At 41.8% G+C, this 17,230-nt stretch overlaps 1 long non-coding RNA gene across 1 annotated transcript in view; it reads right to left on the reverse strand.

Moving 5' to 3' along the window:
- Positions 1 to 16,400, reverse strand: part of LOC109394850 (uncharacterized) — a 140,250-nt gene extending 123,850 nt beyond the window's left edge. The window contains exons 1-2 of the long non-coding RNA XR_002126526.1: positions 16,333 to 16,400; positions 14,725 to 14,907 (exon numbers count right to left, since the gene is read on the reverse strand). This is a non-coding gene — a long non-coding RNA (uncharacterized LOC109394850). The remainder of the gene's footprint in view (positions 1 to 14,724; positions 14,908 to 16,332) is intronic.
- Between the last annotated feature and the right edge of the window lie 830 nt (positions 16,401 to 17,230).

Here is a 17,230-nt window from a genome sequence, read left to right on the forward strand (position 1 = left end):
GAAAAGAAAAGAAAGGGAGAGAAAGATCTGATTTTAAAACAGTTTCTGATTTTAAAACAGAGAACTTAAATGGACAGTTTTTCATTTGAAGTAAAAGAAACAGAACTAAGCTGAGAGAGTACACAGGTTGTATAGAGCAGCACTGGAAATTAAAGTGATAAAAGTGTCCAAGACTAAATGGCCCCATGATGCCCTCTCAAAGCAGTCTCAACATCAAGACTTTCAACTTTTAAATAATATATATTGTACATATTCTACCTAAATGTTAGGCTCCTTTTCTTTTCGGTTTTAACCTGTTGTATTTTGTGGTATAACAGTATTCCCTTCTATCGACGTTCCCATTCATAAGGCCATTTTTATTCTTGCCTCACTCCATACTGATGCTCTCAAAGCTTCTCAGCCAGTTGCTTCTCTTCCATGATGTCTATTTCAAGATTCCTGAGAGATTGACAACTCCTAGAAATACTCACCCATCTGCTTTCTTTCCCTTCTTTCAGAGTTGGGCCTAAATTTCTCTCTCTTAAACACATCTTCCTAAATGCTTCATGACTATGACAAACTTGACATGCTTACAACTGACAGGCTCTCGTCTAAGTTTTGGGCACTTGCCAATTTTAGGGAAAGTGCTGCAGTTGCTATGTGTGTGTATTCCTATGTCTGTGCTTACACCAAAATGTTAACTCCTCTTCTCCCTAGATGCTGCGATATAAGTAATTATTTCTCCTTCTCTTCTTCCTCCTCCTCCGTCTTACTCTTTTTATTCTCCTCCTACTCCTTTGTCTTTCTCTTCCTCACCTTCCTCCACTAATTCAAATCTCATCTCTGGTTACAAATCTATTGATACACGTCTAATGATGTTTTTATCTTTACTATCAGATGGGAGCAGTTCATTCTTTGTTAGCAGCCCAAGTACTATGTAGCCCATAGCTGTCAACACTTGAAAGTTTTTTATATTCATTTTGAGTTTTCTTTATTTTTCCAGCTTTACTGAGATATACTTAACAAATAAAAATTGCACATATTTAAGGTATACAACATGATGTTTTGATATTTGTATACATTGTGAAGTGTATACATATCACCACAATCAAGCTAATAAACACATCCATCACTTCACATACTTAGGATTTTTGTGGGCGGTAAGAACACTTACGGTCAGCTCTCTTAGACAATTTCAAATACTCGTCTATAATACAGTATTATTAACTACAGTCACCATGCTGTACCTTAAGTCTCCAGAACTTATTCATCCAACATCACTGAACATTTGTACCCTTTGATCAATTGCTTCCCATTGCCCCTGCCCCACTGTGTGCTCTTAGCACCCTTGTTGAATTAGTTGGCTGTACATATGTGCGGGTTTATTTCTGGGCTCTACAACTGAGCTCAGAGACTCTTGAAAGTTTAATGCCTAGCAATGCTGCTCCTCACTTTGATGTTCTATGTTTCCTAACCCAGAATGCATACAAACTACCGTTCTGTGTAGGAAGAAAGCCCCAGTATTCCTCCTGTGTTTCTCCTTTTCTTTCACCCTACGGCCACCCTCACAATACTTCTTACACTTCTGGTCACCAAATGTGTGGGGATTTCTCTCTACACCGAGCAATTCTCTGTGACACCAGCTGGGTGTCCTACAATGTAACGCAATTCTGACATTATCTACTGGAGATAGTAAATCCTACAAGTTCAAGGCTCAGTCCCACAAGACTGACAGCTCACCACTTGCGTCTGACTTGGCCACAAATAGAAGATTCTCATGACCTTCTCTCCCTTGGGTTTGATTATTTGCTGGCGTGTCTCACAGAACTCAGGGAAACACTTACACTAACCAGTTTATTAAATTATATGAACACCCAGATGAAGAGATATGTACATAGGATGAAGTCCAGGAGGGTTTAGAGAGCAGGACTTTCTGTCCCCGTGGAGTTGGGGCACATCACCCTCCTGGTACATGGATGTGCTCACCAACCTGGAACCTCTCCAAACCCCATACTGTTGGGAATTTATGGCGGCTTCCTCGTGGAGGCCTGAGCAATGACTAACTCCATCTGCAGCTCCTCTCCCCTCTTTGAAGAATAGGGATTGGGGCTGAAAATTTCAAGCTTCTAATCATGTCTTGGTCTTTCTGGTGACCAGCCCCCATCCAGGAGCCATCCAGAAGTTACCCAGGGTCGTCTCATTAGAACAAAAGATGTTCCTAGTGCTCTTACCACTTAGGAAATTACCAGGGTTTTAGGAGCTCTGTTCTAGAAACCAGGGGCAGAGACCAATATGTATGTATGTTTTCTATTATCTCACAAGCTCCTTCACACTACTTAAGTTACTTGGGTACAAACTTCTGCATCCATACACAGACCTCTTCTATATTAAATAGATATAGTGTTGGAGATGCTAAAATAAATTTGTCTCTCCCGATATAAAGAAGTAATAAGACCATTTTCAGAAAGAAAATATAAGATGCTTCTCTCCTCCCATATTTATAAGAATCTCATGTTTTTACAAACCTTATAATTCTGTAGAGAGGGTTTAGTTTACTGATTGTTTTGTACTTTAAATAGTGCCTAAAATGCTTTTCCACTATGTTGAAGCTATTTATTTATTTATTTATTTATTTATTTATTTATTTTATTATTATCATTAGTTTCAGGTGTACGAAACATGTTGAAGCTATTTCTCACCCTAAAATAAGAGCGGCTATCTTTTTAGGCTTGCTTTAATCAATTTTAAAACATTTAAATGTCTATTTATTGGCAAAATTTTTCCATATTTTTTCAAAATTTATAGTCTTCCAAAATTGTTTTGAATGTGTAATATGATGGATAAGAAAATGGGTTATGGGGGCCGGCCGAGTAGCGCGTTGGTTAACAGCTGGCTTGGGACGCCAGCTCTGAGCAGCAGGGCCCGGTTCGGATCCCACATGTGGGCCAGTGACGCTGCGCCCTCTACAGCTAAGATGGTGAACAGCAGCTCGGCCTGGAGCTGGGCTGCTGTGAGTCACCAGCGATGGCGTAGGCTGCAGTGGGGCTGCAGTGGGCTGCCATGAGCTACATGAGTGGCTGGCAGCCAGCATAAGGGGCCCACAGCCATTGTGAGCTGCCAAGAGCCACTGTGAGCGGCCGTCCAGAGGCCGGCAACCGATCTGCCTCATTTGGGAAGAGAGCAATGATAATACCAACATGAGCCAGTGAAGCGACGTCCTCCACAACCAGACTGAAGAACAAAAGGACAGCAACTTGTCTGTTCCCCTTCCCATGATTCCCCAGCACTGTTCCCCTCCCCCAATTCCCCAATAAAATCTTAAAAAAAAAGAAAATGGGTTATGGAGTCAGAACGACGGTGTTAAATCCCAGTTGTGCCATTTAATAGAAATAATTAACTATGCTCCTTGTGCCTAGGGTGTTTTTTTTCTGGTATTTTTTAACCTGTTAAATGGATATAAAAGAATACATATTCGATAAAATTGTCATGAGGATTAAATGAGATATTGTCCATGATGTGCTTAGAATAGCACCTGACATGATAAGCTAAAGATTCTTGAATCTTGTGAAAATGTTTATTAATTGTGCAAAAATTAGTGTATTTTAGCTACTGGTGCAAACACAGTGTTGGATACTCAATAAATTCTGTTGAGTCAATGTTAAGGAAATACCTGCACCGACAAATAAATGAAATGGTACATACACAAAGTGATGTGTTGATGCTTTTCCTACTTCCCACGCAAGGTTAGAGCTCCCCCCTCAGGATTCCCTCGGCATTACAAAAATGCTTTTATTGTCGACTTTTAATCGTGGGCTGTCCCAGAGCAAGGACTGCCTCTTGTTTAGGTCTGTAATCTCACAGCCTGACACAGTGTCTGAGGCTTAACAATCTCTCAATAAATGTTCTTTGACTGAGTGAATTTCAGTTACTTAAACAAAGGTTAAGACACATGTAACAGAACATATGTCAGAATAATGCCCTGGCCAAACTTTGACTGTTTCTAGGAGGAGGTGGGAGAACTCTGAGAAATGCTAAAATGGATAAGTTTAAAATAAGGAACGTTCATGACCTATGGCCTCAGTTATTTCCTCAATGGTCATTTAATAAGCACCTACTGTGTGGAAGGCTGAGTACAGGATACAAAAATAAAACAAAATAATACTTCCCTGTCCTATGTAAAAATATTTGAGTAGAGAAAAGAGTAGCATTTTTACGTAAATCAGTAAAAGTCACATATGGTAAATTTGGTATAATAAAGTTTCTCTTAAAAAGGATGGGTTTCCAACTAGTGTGATAAGGTGGTGCATCCTAAGAAAAGAGGTATTTAGGCTGGTTGTTGAAGATAGGTAAGCATTCAATGAGGGAGGTGGGTGGATAAGGAAGAAGTGGAGAAAGGACATGTCAGAAGAAACAGTAAAAGTGAAACTGCAGATAGAAGAGAATGTGAGATAACATTTACAAACATTCTAGCTTCTCAATTTTAACGTTTGTAGCATGAAGGAGGTTGTAAAGCCAGCTTAGGGATGTACTATTGAAGAACTTGAATGTCAGCCTGGACTGTGTCCAGTGATTTAAGAAGATAACTGTGGTGTAGTGTGTAGAATAGTTAGGAAGGTAGGAAGGAATCTAGTGTGAAAGCTCAAGTTGAGATAATTAGTGCCAGAGCAAGGCATTCAAAGGAAGAAGAAGAGAGATGAGAATCATCTATAAGGTCAAATTACTAACACTTGGCAGCTGACTGGGTCTAAGAGAAGGCAAAGATGACTTTCTATCATTAGACAGTCAACCTTTGACCAGAAGATGAAGTAGCCCTTCCCTGTGACTCAGCCATTACCAGAAGCTTTTGGTTTCCTGGAATTTTTTATGAAATTTCTATGTCTCTCAACAATAAATGTTTAAATCAAAATTTTTACCATTTTGTTCATGTTGTAGGGCCTCTATGAAAGTTTTTGGAGTAGAGACTTTTTCTTTCAATTCCTGACATGAACTGGACCCAATGTGACCACTTTTGACTATTTGATCTCCAAGTCTATTACCTCAGTACAATTGGTTGCCCATTGGTTTGTCCTAGAGACCAATGTTTTGATGAGTGAATTTCTGGCAAATAAGAAAACTGCTGGGTCTGTTCATACAGTAAAAGGCAAGATCTGCCACCTCATCATACTGATTGTAGGCATCCAGTGTTCAATCTGTGTGCCTTCTACCCACTGCAGACGCTGTGAGGGGGTTCAATGTGGTAGCAGCTGAAAGGGTTACTTAGCAAATTCACAGAACCCATGTCTCTGGGTTAGACTTCTCTCCTTAGCACTTCTCCTCAAGATCCAATACTTTTTACAAGATCTCAACCTAGATGTCCCACAGGCACCTAAAATTCAGCATGTCCAGAAGATAATTCATTATCCTTTACCCAAAACCTACTTATTTTCTTGTATCTCTTGGCACTTGAGCCTCAGAGCCACGCTGGCTCCTCTCTTCTTCTCTCTGTTTATACATGCAGTCTATCAAGAAGTCACCTGTTTAATAAACCCTAAACCTGAACCCTCCTCTTTAGTCCAATTTAACTGTCTTTGTTCCTCCTCACTTGCCTAGGACTTCTGAAATCACTACAAACAAGTGTCTTGCCCTCCAGTCTGTCTCTTTGAATCCATTCACTGTGTTATGAACAGTTACTTCTCAAATATTCAAAAGTGTAGGATTTTGCTTGAAACTTGTCAATGGCTTCTAATTAAAAAAAAAGGTGCAAACTCTTAAATCTAGTCTTCTGTTGCAGCACTTATGATGCTGCATTGTGACTGGTCTCTTCTTTATCTAAACCCTCTAACGTATTAAAAGCTTCCAGATTTCTAGTCAAGATGACAGCGTAGGTAAACACTGTGCTCACCTCCTCTCGGGACCACATCAATTACAAGTACCACAGAACAATTATAATTAAGAGTCACCTGAAGTCTAGCTGAACCGAAGCCATACAACTAAAGTCATACAGAAGAAGCCACCTTGAGACTGATGGGGGGGCAGAGACACAGAATGAGCTGGTCCCACACCCACGTATGACCATTAAAAATCAAGAGGGATATCTCGGCTGCAGAGGTCTCCCCACAAAGAGTGAGAGATCCCAGCCCCTCCCCAGGCCAGGGTTTCAGTGCTAGGGAAAGAAGTCTCCATTTTATTTCTGTCTGTGAAAACCAGCAGAGATTGTGGCTGAATGAGACAAGGGCGGCTATACTCCCAGGCGCTCCTCTTAAAGAGCTCACATACAGACTCACTGATGGACTTACCATCTCTGAGCTCCAGCAGTGGGGCAGCAGCTCAAAAGGTACCAGGGACATTCAAGGAAGAACTGAATTGTCTAGCTTCAGAGAGAGAGCTCGAGGGGCAGATTTCTCCGAGATGGAGGAGCTGGTGGAAGCCAATGTTTCATTGTTGAGCCCTCACCTTCCCTGCAGGGAGATGCAGGCTGATGTCATATCTGAGTCTCCATCAAACTGGCTGTCACCTTTCACCTGCCTCCCTGTAATGATCCCCTGAGACCACGCCCCCGCCCCAGCAACTCTGGGGCACACCCAAGCCTCTTCCAGTGGCTTTTCCATATAAATAGCCTGCCTTGGCTCATGCTGCAGACTGTTCTAAAATCTCTCAAAGGTTCACAAAACTGAAACAAGCCACATCTGGCTTCAGCACATCCTGTACTTCTGGCTGAGCAGCCAGGATTAGTGACAGCCGGCCTTAGTTCCCAGTTTGGCCTCTCAAGGCGCCTCCAAGCACAGCATGGGTGGCGGCCATCTCTGGATTGCTTTGTGGCTCATGCCAGGTAGCCCCAGGCAGGGCACAGACTGAGGCTGAACTTGGTCTATAGCAGGTCCACTCTCAGGAGGCCACTGGGCTGGCAGACCTGGTGGCCAGCTTTGGACTAGGCCGGTGCTTTACTCAGCCAACACTAAGGATGACACAACCAAGGGGCAGACTGGGCAGGCACCAGAGCCCTGCTAAAGTGAACCCTGCTTTGTAGGATCAGCCCCTGCACAACAGCTCCTCCACTGCAGTCACAGCCAGTCCTGACAACCAGTCAGCCTGAGGGTCAATCCCTCACATTCATGTTCAAACAGTAATCAAGTCTCAGTTACAACAGAAGGGCACATACAACCTACACAACAGACACACGTGGAGCACCCGGCTCTGGTGACCAGGGAGAATGCACCACTGGATCCCACAGAACACTTACTACATAAGACCACTCTACTAAGACCAGGAGATATAGCAGCCCTACTTAATACATAGAAACAAAGACAGAGAGGTAGACAAAACGGGGAGACAAAAAAACATTTCCCAAATAAAAGAACAGAATGAAACTCCAGGAAAAGAACGAAACAAAAAGAACTAAACAAAAAAAAACAAGAAATGTACTACACACAGAGTTCCAAACACTGGTCATAAAGATGCTCAATGACCTCAGGAAGAACTTCAACAAAGAGACAGGAAACATAAAAATGGAGATAGAAAACATAAAAAAAGAACCAGTCAGAAATAAAGACTACAAAAACTGAAATGAAGAATACATTAGAGGGAATCAACAGTAGATTAGATGAAGCAGAGGATTGAATCAGTGATTTAGCAGATAAGCTAGTATAAAACAACCAATCAGAACAGCAAAAAGAAAAAAGTATCCAATAAAAAAAGTGAGGATAGTTTAACGGGCCTCCAGAACAACACCAAGCTTACTAACATTTTCATCATAGGTGTACCAGAAGGTGAAGAGAGCAAGCAAGGAATTGAGAATGTTATTTCAAGAAACAATGACTAAAAACTTTCTTAACCTTGTGAATGAAATAGATATACAAGCCCAGGAAGCGCAGAGAGTCCCAAATAAGATGAACCCAAAGATGCCCACACCAAGACACATCATAATTAAAATGCCAAAGGTTAAAGACAAAGAGAGAATCTTAAAAGTAGCAAGAGAAAAGCAGTTAGTTACCTACAAGGGAGCTCCCATAAGACTGTCAGCTGCTTTCTCAACAGAAACTTTGCAGGCCAAAAGGGACTGGCATTAAATACTCAATGTGATGAAAAGTAATAACCTACAACCAAGATTACTCTACCCAGCAAAGGTTTCATTTAGAATTGAAGAACAGATAAAGAGCTTCCCAGACAAGAAAAAGCTAAAGGAGTTCCTCATCACTAAACCAGTATTACAAGGCATGTTAGAGGGACTTCTTCAAGACTAAATAAATAAATAAATAAATAAATAAATAAATAAATAAATAATAAAATGACAATAACTACATATCTATTAACAATTACTTTAGGGCCGGCCGAGTGGCGCGATGGTTAAGAACTCGCTTGGGATGCCAGAGGGCCCCGGTTCGGATCCCACATATGAGGGCCAGTGACACTGCCCTCCACAGCTAAGATGCTGAACAACAGCTCAACCTGGAGCTGGGCTGCCATGAGTCGCCGGCGACGGCGTGGGCTGCAGTCCCTGTGGCAGTGCATTGCCATGGGCTACCATGAGTGGCCAGCAGCCAGCGTGAGCGGCCAGCAGCCGCAGTGAGCGGCCGTCCAGAAGCCGGCGACTGATCTGCCTCGCCAGAGAAGAGCGCAATGATGGTGCCAACTTGGGCCAGTGAAGCAACGTCCTCCACAACTAGATTGAAGAACAAAACGACAGCAACTTGTCTGTTCCCCTTCCCCCAATTCCCCAGCACTGTTCCCATCCCCCCAATTCCCCAATAAAAAAAAAAACAATTACTTTAACTATAAATGGATTAAATGCTCCAATCAAAAGACAGGGTGGCTGGGGCAACCGGTTAGCTTAGATGGTTGGAGTGCAGTGTTCATAACACCAACGTTGCCAGTTCGATCCCCACATGGGCCAAGGAGCTGTGCCCTCCACAACTCAATTAAAGACAACTACTTGACTTGGAGCTTATGCATCCTGGAAAGACACACTGTGCTCCCCAATAAAATTTCCTTAAAAAACAAAAAAAGACAAGGTGGCTGAATGAATAAGAAAACAAGACCCTTACATATGTTGCTTACAAGAGACTCACTTCAGATCAAAAGACACACAGACTAAGAGTAAAAAGGTGGAAAAAGATATTTTATGAAAATAGAAACAAACAGAAAAGCTGTGATAGCAATACTTATACCAGACAAAACAGACTTTAAAAGAAAGGCAAAAACAAGTGATAGAAAATGACCCAGTAATCCCACTTCTGAGTATTTATCCAAAGACACCTAAAATGCTACTTTGAGGGGACGTGTGCATTCATATGTTTATTACAGCATTGTTTACAATGGCCAAGATGTGGAAGCAGCCTGGGTGTCCGTTGATGGATGAATGGATAAAGAGGAGGTGGTACATATATGCAAATGAATACTGATTGGCCATAGAAGGGAATGGGTTCTTGCCACCTAGTGGCAAGGATGGACCTGGATGGTATTGTGCTGAGTGAAATATGTCAGACAGTGAAAGACAAATGCAATGGGATTTCTTTTACATGTGAAATCTGAAGAACAAAATAAACAAACAACAAAACAGAAACAAACTCACAGATACAGAGAACATTTTTATGGTTGCCACACAGGAGGGGGTTGGGAATGGGTGAAAGAGGAAAGGATTAAAAAGTACAAACTGGTTGTTACAAAGTAGTCATGGTGATGTAGGGTATACCCTAAGGAATATAGAAAATAATATTGCAATAACTATGTATGGTGTCAGATGGGTATTAGATTTATCAGGGTGATAGATGGGAGGGGTGTTGGGAGGCAGGATGAAAAAGGTAAAGGCATGAAGAAGTACAAATTGGTAGTTACAAAATAGTCATGGGGATGTAAAGTCAAGCATAGGAAATATAGTCAATAATATGGTAATAACCATGCATAGTGCCAGATGGGTACTAGACTAGTCAGGGGAATTGCTTTTTAAATTATATAAATGTCTAACCACTATGCTGTACACCTGAAATTAATACAAGATAATACTTGTCAACTGTAATTGAAAAATTAAAAAGGGGGGAAAATGTGAAGGAGAATAAGAGGTTCAAATTTCCAGGTGTAAAACAAATAAGTCATGGGGATGTAATGTACAGCATAGGGAATATAGTCAATAATATTGTAATAACTTTGTATGGTGTCAGATGGTTGCTGGGCTTATCATGGTGATCACTTCTTTAGGTATATAAATGTTGAAAAACTATTGTGTCCATCTGGAACTATTATAATATTGTATGTTAGCTGTATTTTAATAAAAATCTTATTTTAATTAAAGTTTATTGGGGTGACAATTGTTAGTAAAGTTACATAGGTTTCAGGTGTACAGTTCTGTAATATATCATCTATGTATCACATTGTGTGTTTACCACCCAGTCAGTTTTTCTTCCATCACCATATATTTGATCCCTTTTACCCTCATGTACCACCCCCTCCCCCACACCCTCTGGTAACCACTAAGCTATTGTCTGTGTCTATGAGTTTTTGTTTCTTCATTTGTTTGTCTTGTTCCTTTGTTGCTTTCAGTTTTATATCCCACATATCAGTGAAGTCATATGGTTCTCAACTGTTTCTGTCTGACTTATTTCACTTAGCATAATCATCTTTTTAAAAATAAATAAAAATAAAAGCTTATAAATGTTTGTAGGGTGAAAAATGAAACAATACTTTGTCTGCTTTTATGATCTTATTTAATTCTCACATAAACCCTGTCAGATAAATGTTGTTCTTCCTATTCCACGGAGGAAAACAGTAAGACTTAAAGAAGATATTTAACCCGATTAAGTAACATAGAGAGTAATTCACAGAGACTGGGTTGAAAAGCAAGTCTATCTAATTCCAAAACATTGCAGCTCACCTCTACATTGCCCTTTATTTGTATTTGTTGTCTTCTGATTCCTGTAGAAGCCCTAGGTAAGCCTTAAGATACACTATATATATGTATATATATATATATATATATGTGTGTGTGTGTGTGTGTGTGTGTGTGTGTGTGTGTGTGTGTGTGTGTTAGATTATGAGCTCTTGAAATTCAAAAGCCATATTTGCTTCCACAACCCCAGGAACTAGCATAATACCTTTTATACATGCCTTTAGTTGGTTCTTGACAAATGATTTATTAAATTAAATAATGCAATGGTGAAGATGATTTTGTTATTTTAAGAAATAATGAAGCTTAAACCAATTACAAAACAAAGTAATTTTTAAAGTACCATTTAAGTATCACTATATATGAGGTAAATGGTATATAAAGATAAAATATTTGCTGTATGCAGTTACAATTTGTAGCTCATGAATTTTAACTACTAAAGGAGACAATATGTCTCTAAAAGCTTGGTGTAACTAATAGCCCAGTGTGCTCAGGGCAAACTTTTCCAGTTACATCATTAATAGGATTTCACTCAGCTTTGGATTCAGATTGTCCTTGGACAATGTCATTATTCAGTCTTTCATACTGAATTTTCTATATAGAAAAACTTCTTTGAGATCATAACCCCTACCAATAATGGAAAGTTCCAGATCAGGTAAGTTCTAAGGGATGGGGATCTTCTAGGAGGCCTCCACATTTTGAGGAGATGATATTAGCTCTATATTGATCAAATATATCTGTTGTAATGAGATCTAAAAGCCACATTTTTATGATAAAATTTTGAAGAGTTAAGAAAACTAGATAGAGACAGTGTCTTCACAGAAACAGAGTCATCTGAGAAAAGGATGGAGAAATTGGAGGTACAGAGCCTAGTGATAAGTTTAGGAGAAATATTTGCAAAACATTTCTGCATTCAAATATTTGTATGATGTTGATAGAATACACAGAATTATCGACCTCATGCTCCTTTTCTAGAAATTGTCCCTCTTCCTCCTCTTTTTTCTTGCAGTTGCAGCAGGAACGGTCATGTTCCTATATGACACAATCTGCAAACACAGTAGGTTTGTTCAGGGGCGGCACTTAAACTGGAGCAATCACTGTACTCTCCAGGAATTATGGGATGCAGAAAGAGAGAGCAGCACAGGTTAGAGCACAGATGAGAGACATGGAGAGAGTCTTGATGCTCTTGAGTCTCTGATTCCAGATAATTCCTAAGCCTAATGCTTTTGTGCATTTCTGTCTGTGGGTTCCATAGGATAACTCTGCATTCTTCTCATTAGTTTCCCCTTTTCCTTAGGCTAGTTAAGATATGATTTGCGTTATTTGCAAATGAAAAGGTTTATATCAATACACAGAAAAGAAACTGGACACTCTTTGTTTCCACAGGGAGATAAAACAAGGGCCGATGGTTGAGGTTATAAAAAGGCAGACATCTGTGAAAATACGTGAAGAACTTCACTACAGTTAGAGTAAACCGTAAGTGTGTTCTGGAATGAGCTTTCTGTCTCCAGAAGCATTGAAGAAGAGGCTAGGTCTTGTTCGGCTACAGATGTGGTGGAGATGATTTCTGACTCCCAGGAAATCGGATGAGATAACCTGTTACGCCAGCGGTTCTCAACCTTCCTAATACCGCGACCCCTTAATACAGTTCCTCATGTTGTGGTGACCCCCAACCATAACATTATTTTCGTTGCTACTCTATAACTGTAATTTTGCTACTGTTATGAATTGTAATGTAAATATCTTTTTGTTTTCTGATGGTCTTAGGCGACCCCTGTGAAAGGGTCGTTCAACCCCCAAAGGGGTCGCAACCCACAGGTTGAGAATCGCTGTGTTAGGCTCTTCCCAACTGTGATATTCCATGAAGTCTTGAGGGGATAAATCATCAGTCATCTTCAGGTCCCCTGGCACCCACCTCAAATACGAAACTATGTTCTACCACCTACTACTTTCCCAAAGTCCCCACCCCTATCTTCAATAGTTGAGCTCTCCGCCACCATTCTAAAAAATAGGCACTTGGTGGAATGGAATGTAGCAATTATAAATGTCAAGGTGGTTGTGGGAACTAACTAGAAGTAAATTGCTGACCTGATACTGGGATACAGTCTTACAGGGGGCAGTACAGAAGTAAACCAAGAAAGGGACTGGTAAATGAATGAAAAGGATGGAGGAAGCACAAACGGGAGATGGCAGCAAGAATCTGACAGCTCCATCACAGTATACTCAACACTCCCAGCGCTTAGGCAGTGCCTGGCTCATAACAGGAGCTCAATAAAGTCACTAATTAAATGGATGGATGGATGGATGGATGGATGCATGGAGATATGAAGCAGTCAAGAAATTTAGGCAAGAAAATATGACAGGAAACTAAGTATAGAAATTAGAGTTAACTTACTGAGCTCAGCATCATCAGTTAAAAAAATCACCTCTTAAAGCCTGAATTGTGGGCTTTGGGTCTAATTTTCCATTTCAAGGCTCCATTCACTTGGTTTCAGAAGTAAATGTTAAGTTTGACCACTAACACAGAGCTCTCACCGCCTTTCCAGATTCCAGATATATAAACCACAGTATTCCCATCACAGCCACAAACAGAGGCTTTTCATCACCACAGCTCAGACTCACTCCCTCAGAGCATCAGACTCAAGTTAATCAATCTTATTTTGCTGTCCTTCAACCTGAAGCAAATTTTAAGTAGAGGAGTAAAACAAGAGGTTTGAAAACAATTTCGATAGTTGGAAATAAATTAAGGTGCTTAAAATGCCCATTCAAGTCAGTGAACAGCTTGAGTCATGCTGGCAACAATATAGAAATCAGGCACTTTGGAATCGGAAAACTCTTGAGTTACATAAGTGACCTGAGAGTGCCGTGGAGAGAACCCTCGAAGTCCCTTGTTCGAATCCCTAACCTAACCAGTACTCAGGTGCCCTCAAGAGTGGGTGACAGTCTGCTCCCGTCTCTAGCATCCTTTTTACTCCCCACGTGTTCAAGCTCTGTGGGAGGGATTCGATGTCTTCTCTCATCCTGCTTTCAAACACTTGTCTTTCGCAAACTTGTCCCATTTCTTGCCTGGAAATGTTGGTGCCCTGACTTCCATTTTACCTCGCGCCCCAGGCACTGAAGGCCAAGGAAAACAGAGCAGAGTCATTCCCTTAACCATGGACAGCCACATGCTAGTCAGATGGCTCCCAGAGGCCAACCCTTCCATTTGCTAATTTAGGTTTCTACTTATTTCTTCCTTCATTTTTTTTTCCTGGCAATCCATTCATGTGGGTTAAAAATACTATGCCAAGTCTTAGGCTAATCAGGCAAAGTATTGGTTAGCTCCAGTATTGCAAAGAGGTGGTCGGGTAAGGGGTGCTTTATTTTGTTTTGTTGAATCCAGTTCACAAGAGGAATTAAATCCAGAAGTTATAAAAAAAATAACAATAAAAGGGAGCCAATATGTTTCGCTTCTGCTGTTGGTACTAGGAAATGACTGACTCACACACTCCAGGAGGAGGCTGGCCCCTTAGACCGTGAGCTGCATAACACAGGCCTGTACCGCCACCATGAAGCAGCATGACTCACTAAAGGACCCAGGGGGTAAAAAAGCTTCTAATGTGGCTTATGTAACTGTCTCTGTCTTATTCCTAAATTAGTCCCGATTCTGATTATTTCCATCGAATACTACATCATTTGTCTTCTGTCTACTTGACCATGTGGTCATCTGTTTATTAATTCATAACCAACTTTGTCTCAAAATTAAGGTAAGAAGTTTTCCATACATGGATTTCCAGATTATTACCGCATGCTCTGACATGTACATGCGGTCCTATGTCATTAGCTGAAGCGCACTAGTCACTGAACACATTAACTCAGAAATCTCAGTGGCCTTACACAGTCAAACTTACTTGCAGCTCACGTCCACCTGATGACAGGGGTAGATAGGAAGGGGTGCTCGTCTCCAAACGGTCATCCAGGAGCTCGGGTCCTTCCCACTTGCTGGACACTGGCCCCTGATGCTTTGGAACCCTCTGCTGTATCTTGGCACCCAGCAGATAATGACAGATGGAGAAACAGCGAGACCACGGAGGCTGCACGAGAGGTTTTTATGGGCCAGACCTGGAAGGGGTACACTTGCCTCTGCCCACAAGCCGTTGCCCACAGCCCAGGAAGTGGCCTCACCTAATACGATGGAAGCTGGAATGTGCAGTGGCTGTGTGTCCAGGAGGAAAGGAGAATGGGATTGGGACAACTAGCCAGTCTCTGGCACACCTAGTCACTGAAGAGTGACAATAATCCCATTTTTATGTAACATTTATTGATTACATACTCTGTACCAGTCACTCTGCCAAGTACTTTAAATGTATTATGTTGTTAATCCTTTCAAAAAAAACCAAGAACGAAGTCTTATTATCCTCATTACTATCTTCTGAATGAGGATTCTGAGGCTGAGGAGTTAAGTAACCAGTCACACGGCGATCACATCTGCGGCACAGAATTGGGAATGGGGCCGGTGTTTCTGGAGTGATGTTCTGGGACCAGCCAGCTGCCTTCCAGGCCTCCTCTGCGCTCCACACGGCAGCCCCATGGCTGCTGGCGGTCGCCTCCTAGGCCGCTTCGTCCTATCTGCTGTTGCTCCTGAGCAACGCAGCTGAACTGACTAGTCCTTACGTCACATCAAAAAGCAGGAACAGGTTTTCGTACGAGCAGCCCCTCTCTAACTCTGCTCAGAGTGGAGCCCAAGCTCAGTTGGTCCTGCCCTGCTTCCTGGGGCAGGTGTGATACACACGTCGCCCGTGATTTCACTTGGGGGGAAAGTATTAACAGGGTCGGAACAGTTAGGAAACCACAGACATCACCCTCCCGGGGGGCATCCTGTGCCAGCCTTCTGTAGTGTCCTCTGCACACCTGCCTGTCACAGGTCGAAGTCCTCCCTCCCGTCTTTCCTATGCTCTCTCTCCCTCTCCTCCCCCCCACCCCCTCCCCTCACACAGACACAAACCCCAAAACCACAAACAGAAAAAAAAAATTCCCTATGGGGCTGGAGAGAAGGTCTATAGTATATTTTCATCCTCCAAATTTCTCAGGCTCAAACCTCATACTTATCGATTACATAGATACAAGCCTGAAAAAATAACAGAAAAGGTGACACAATGATATTAATTCTAACTGCTATGACCATTCCTCTAGAATGGTTCTTAAAATATTACAAATGGTGTGGAAGAGATGCTGAACCACACAAATCAGCGAAAAGAGAGAAAATGGTTGCAGCCTTTTGAACTAATTCCCCAAGCTCCCCACCCTCCTCCAAACAAAGACAGTGGAGCCTGAGGCCATGCGATTTCAAACCCGTTAACTGAGCCTGGAGCCGCCTCTTAGGAGCACTGAAATGCAGCGCAGGCTCAAGAGATGTCTTTAATGAATTCAGTTTTGGACTCACATGCAAAAGGTGGACTCACATGGGCTTCTCTAAACAAGAAGCTGTTAAACAGGCTAGAACAAAAGCTCACGCTCACCACCAGTCTCTTTCAAGCTGCTCTCTGCTGCAGAAGATTTTTTTTCCCCCCAGACAACCTGCTTTTGGAGTAATAGCCAAGGCTTCTCTGTGTAAACTCAAGGCATGATTTTTAGAAGACGTGTGTTTTTGTGGAAAAACACTGGTCTCATACAGTAGATTACTTTAGTGATTCTCTTTATATCGTTAAAGGGAAAATGCAGTGGCTTGCTATAGCATAATTTTAGATGGGAGTATTTCAGGAGGAAGCCATCATAACTGCTTTAAATAGACAACGCCCTAGTAAAGGCACCAAATAACACTATTCACTGAAGGGAGGAAAGAGGAAGACAAAGCACATTTTTGGAAGACTAGATTTTGGTAGAGAGACACACTCTGTAAGCCTAAATCACTGCCATCAAAAGACTGAAGGGGGGCCAGCTGAGTGGCTCAGTTGGTTAGAGCGCGAGCTCTGAGCAACAGGGTCGGTGGTTCGATTCCCACATGGACCAGTGAGCTGTGCCCAAGCTGAGCTGCCCAGAGCTGCCAACAGGTGGCAGGATGGCTCATCTGGTGAGAGCACGTGCTCCTAACAACAAGGTTGCCGGTTCGACTCCCAAGATTGAACACGGCACCTTGAGCTGAGCGGCCGCGGGCTGCCAACGGGCAGCCAGATGGCAACTAGACTTGGAGTTGAGCTAGCTGTGCCCTCCACAACTAAGACTGAAGGACAACAACTTGGCTGTTCCCCTTCCTCAATTCCCCAACACTGTTCCCCTTCCTCAATTTCCCAATAAAATCTTTAAAAAAAAATTTTTTTTAAAGGCAAGGGATTTTTTTTTTCATGAAGGAGTTCAAAAAGTAAAATAAGCCCTCTCTAATGGACCACTGAGGTGTATTTAAGGTTCCCAGCAGTTGCT

The sequence above is a fragment of the Hipposideros armiger genome, unplaced genomic scaffold, assembly GCF_001890085.2.
Source record: "Hipposideros armiger isolate ML-2016 unplaced genomic scaffold, ASM189008v1 scaffold_441, whole genome shotgun sequence".
Classification (NCBI taxonomy): Eukaryota; Metazoa; Chordata; class Mammalia; order Chiroptera; family Hipposideridae; genus Hipposideros; species Hipposideros armiger.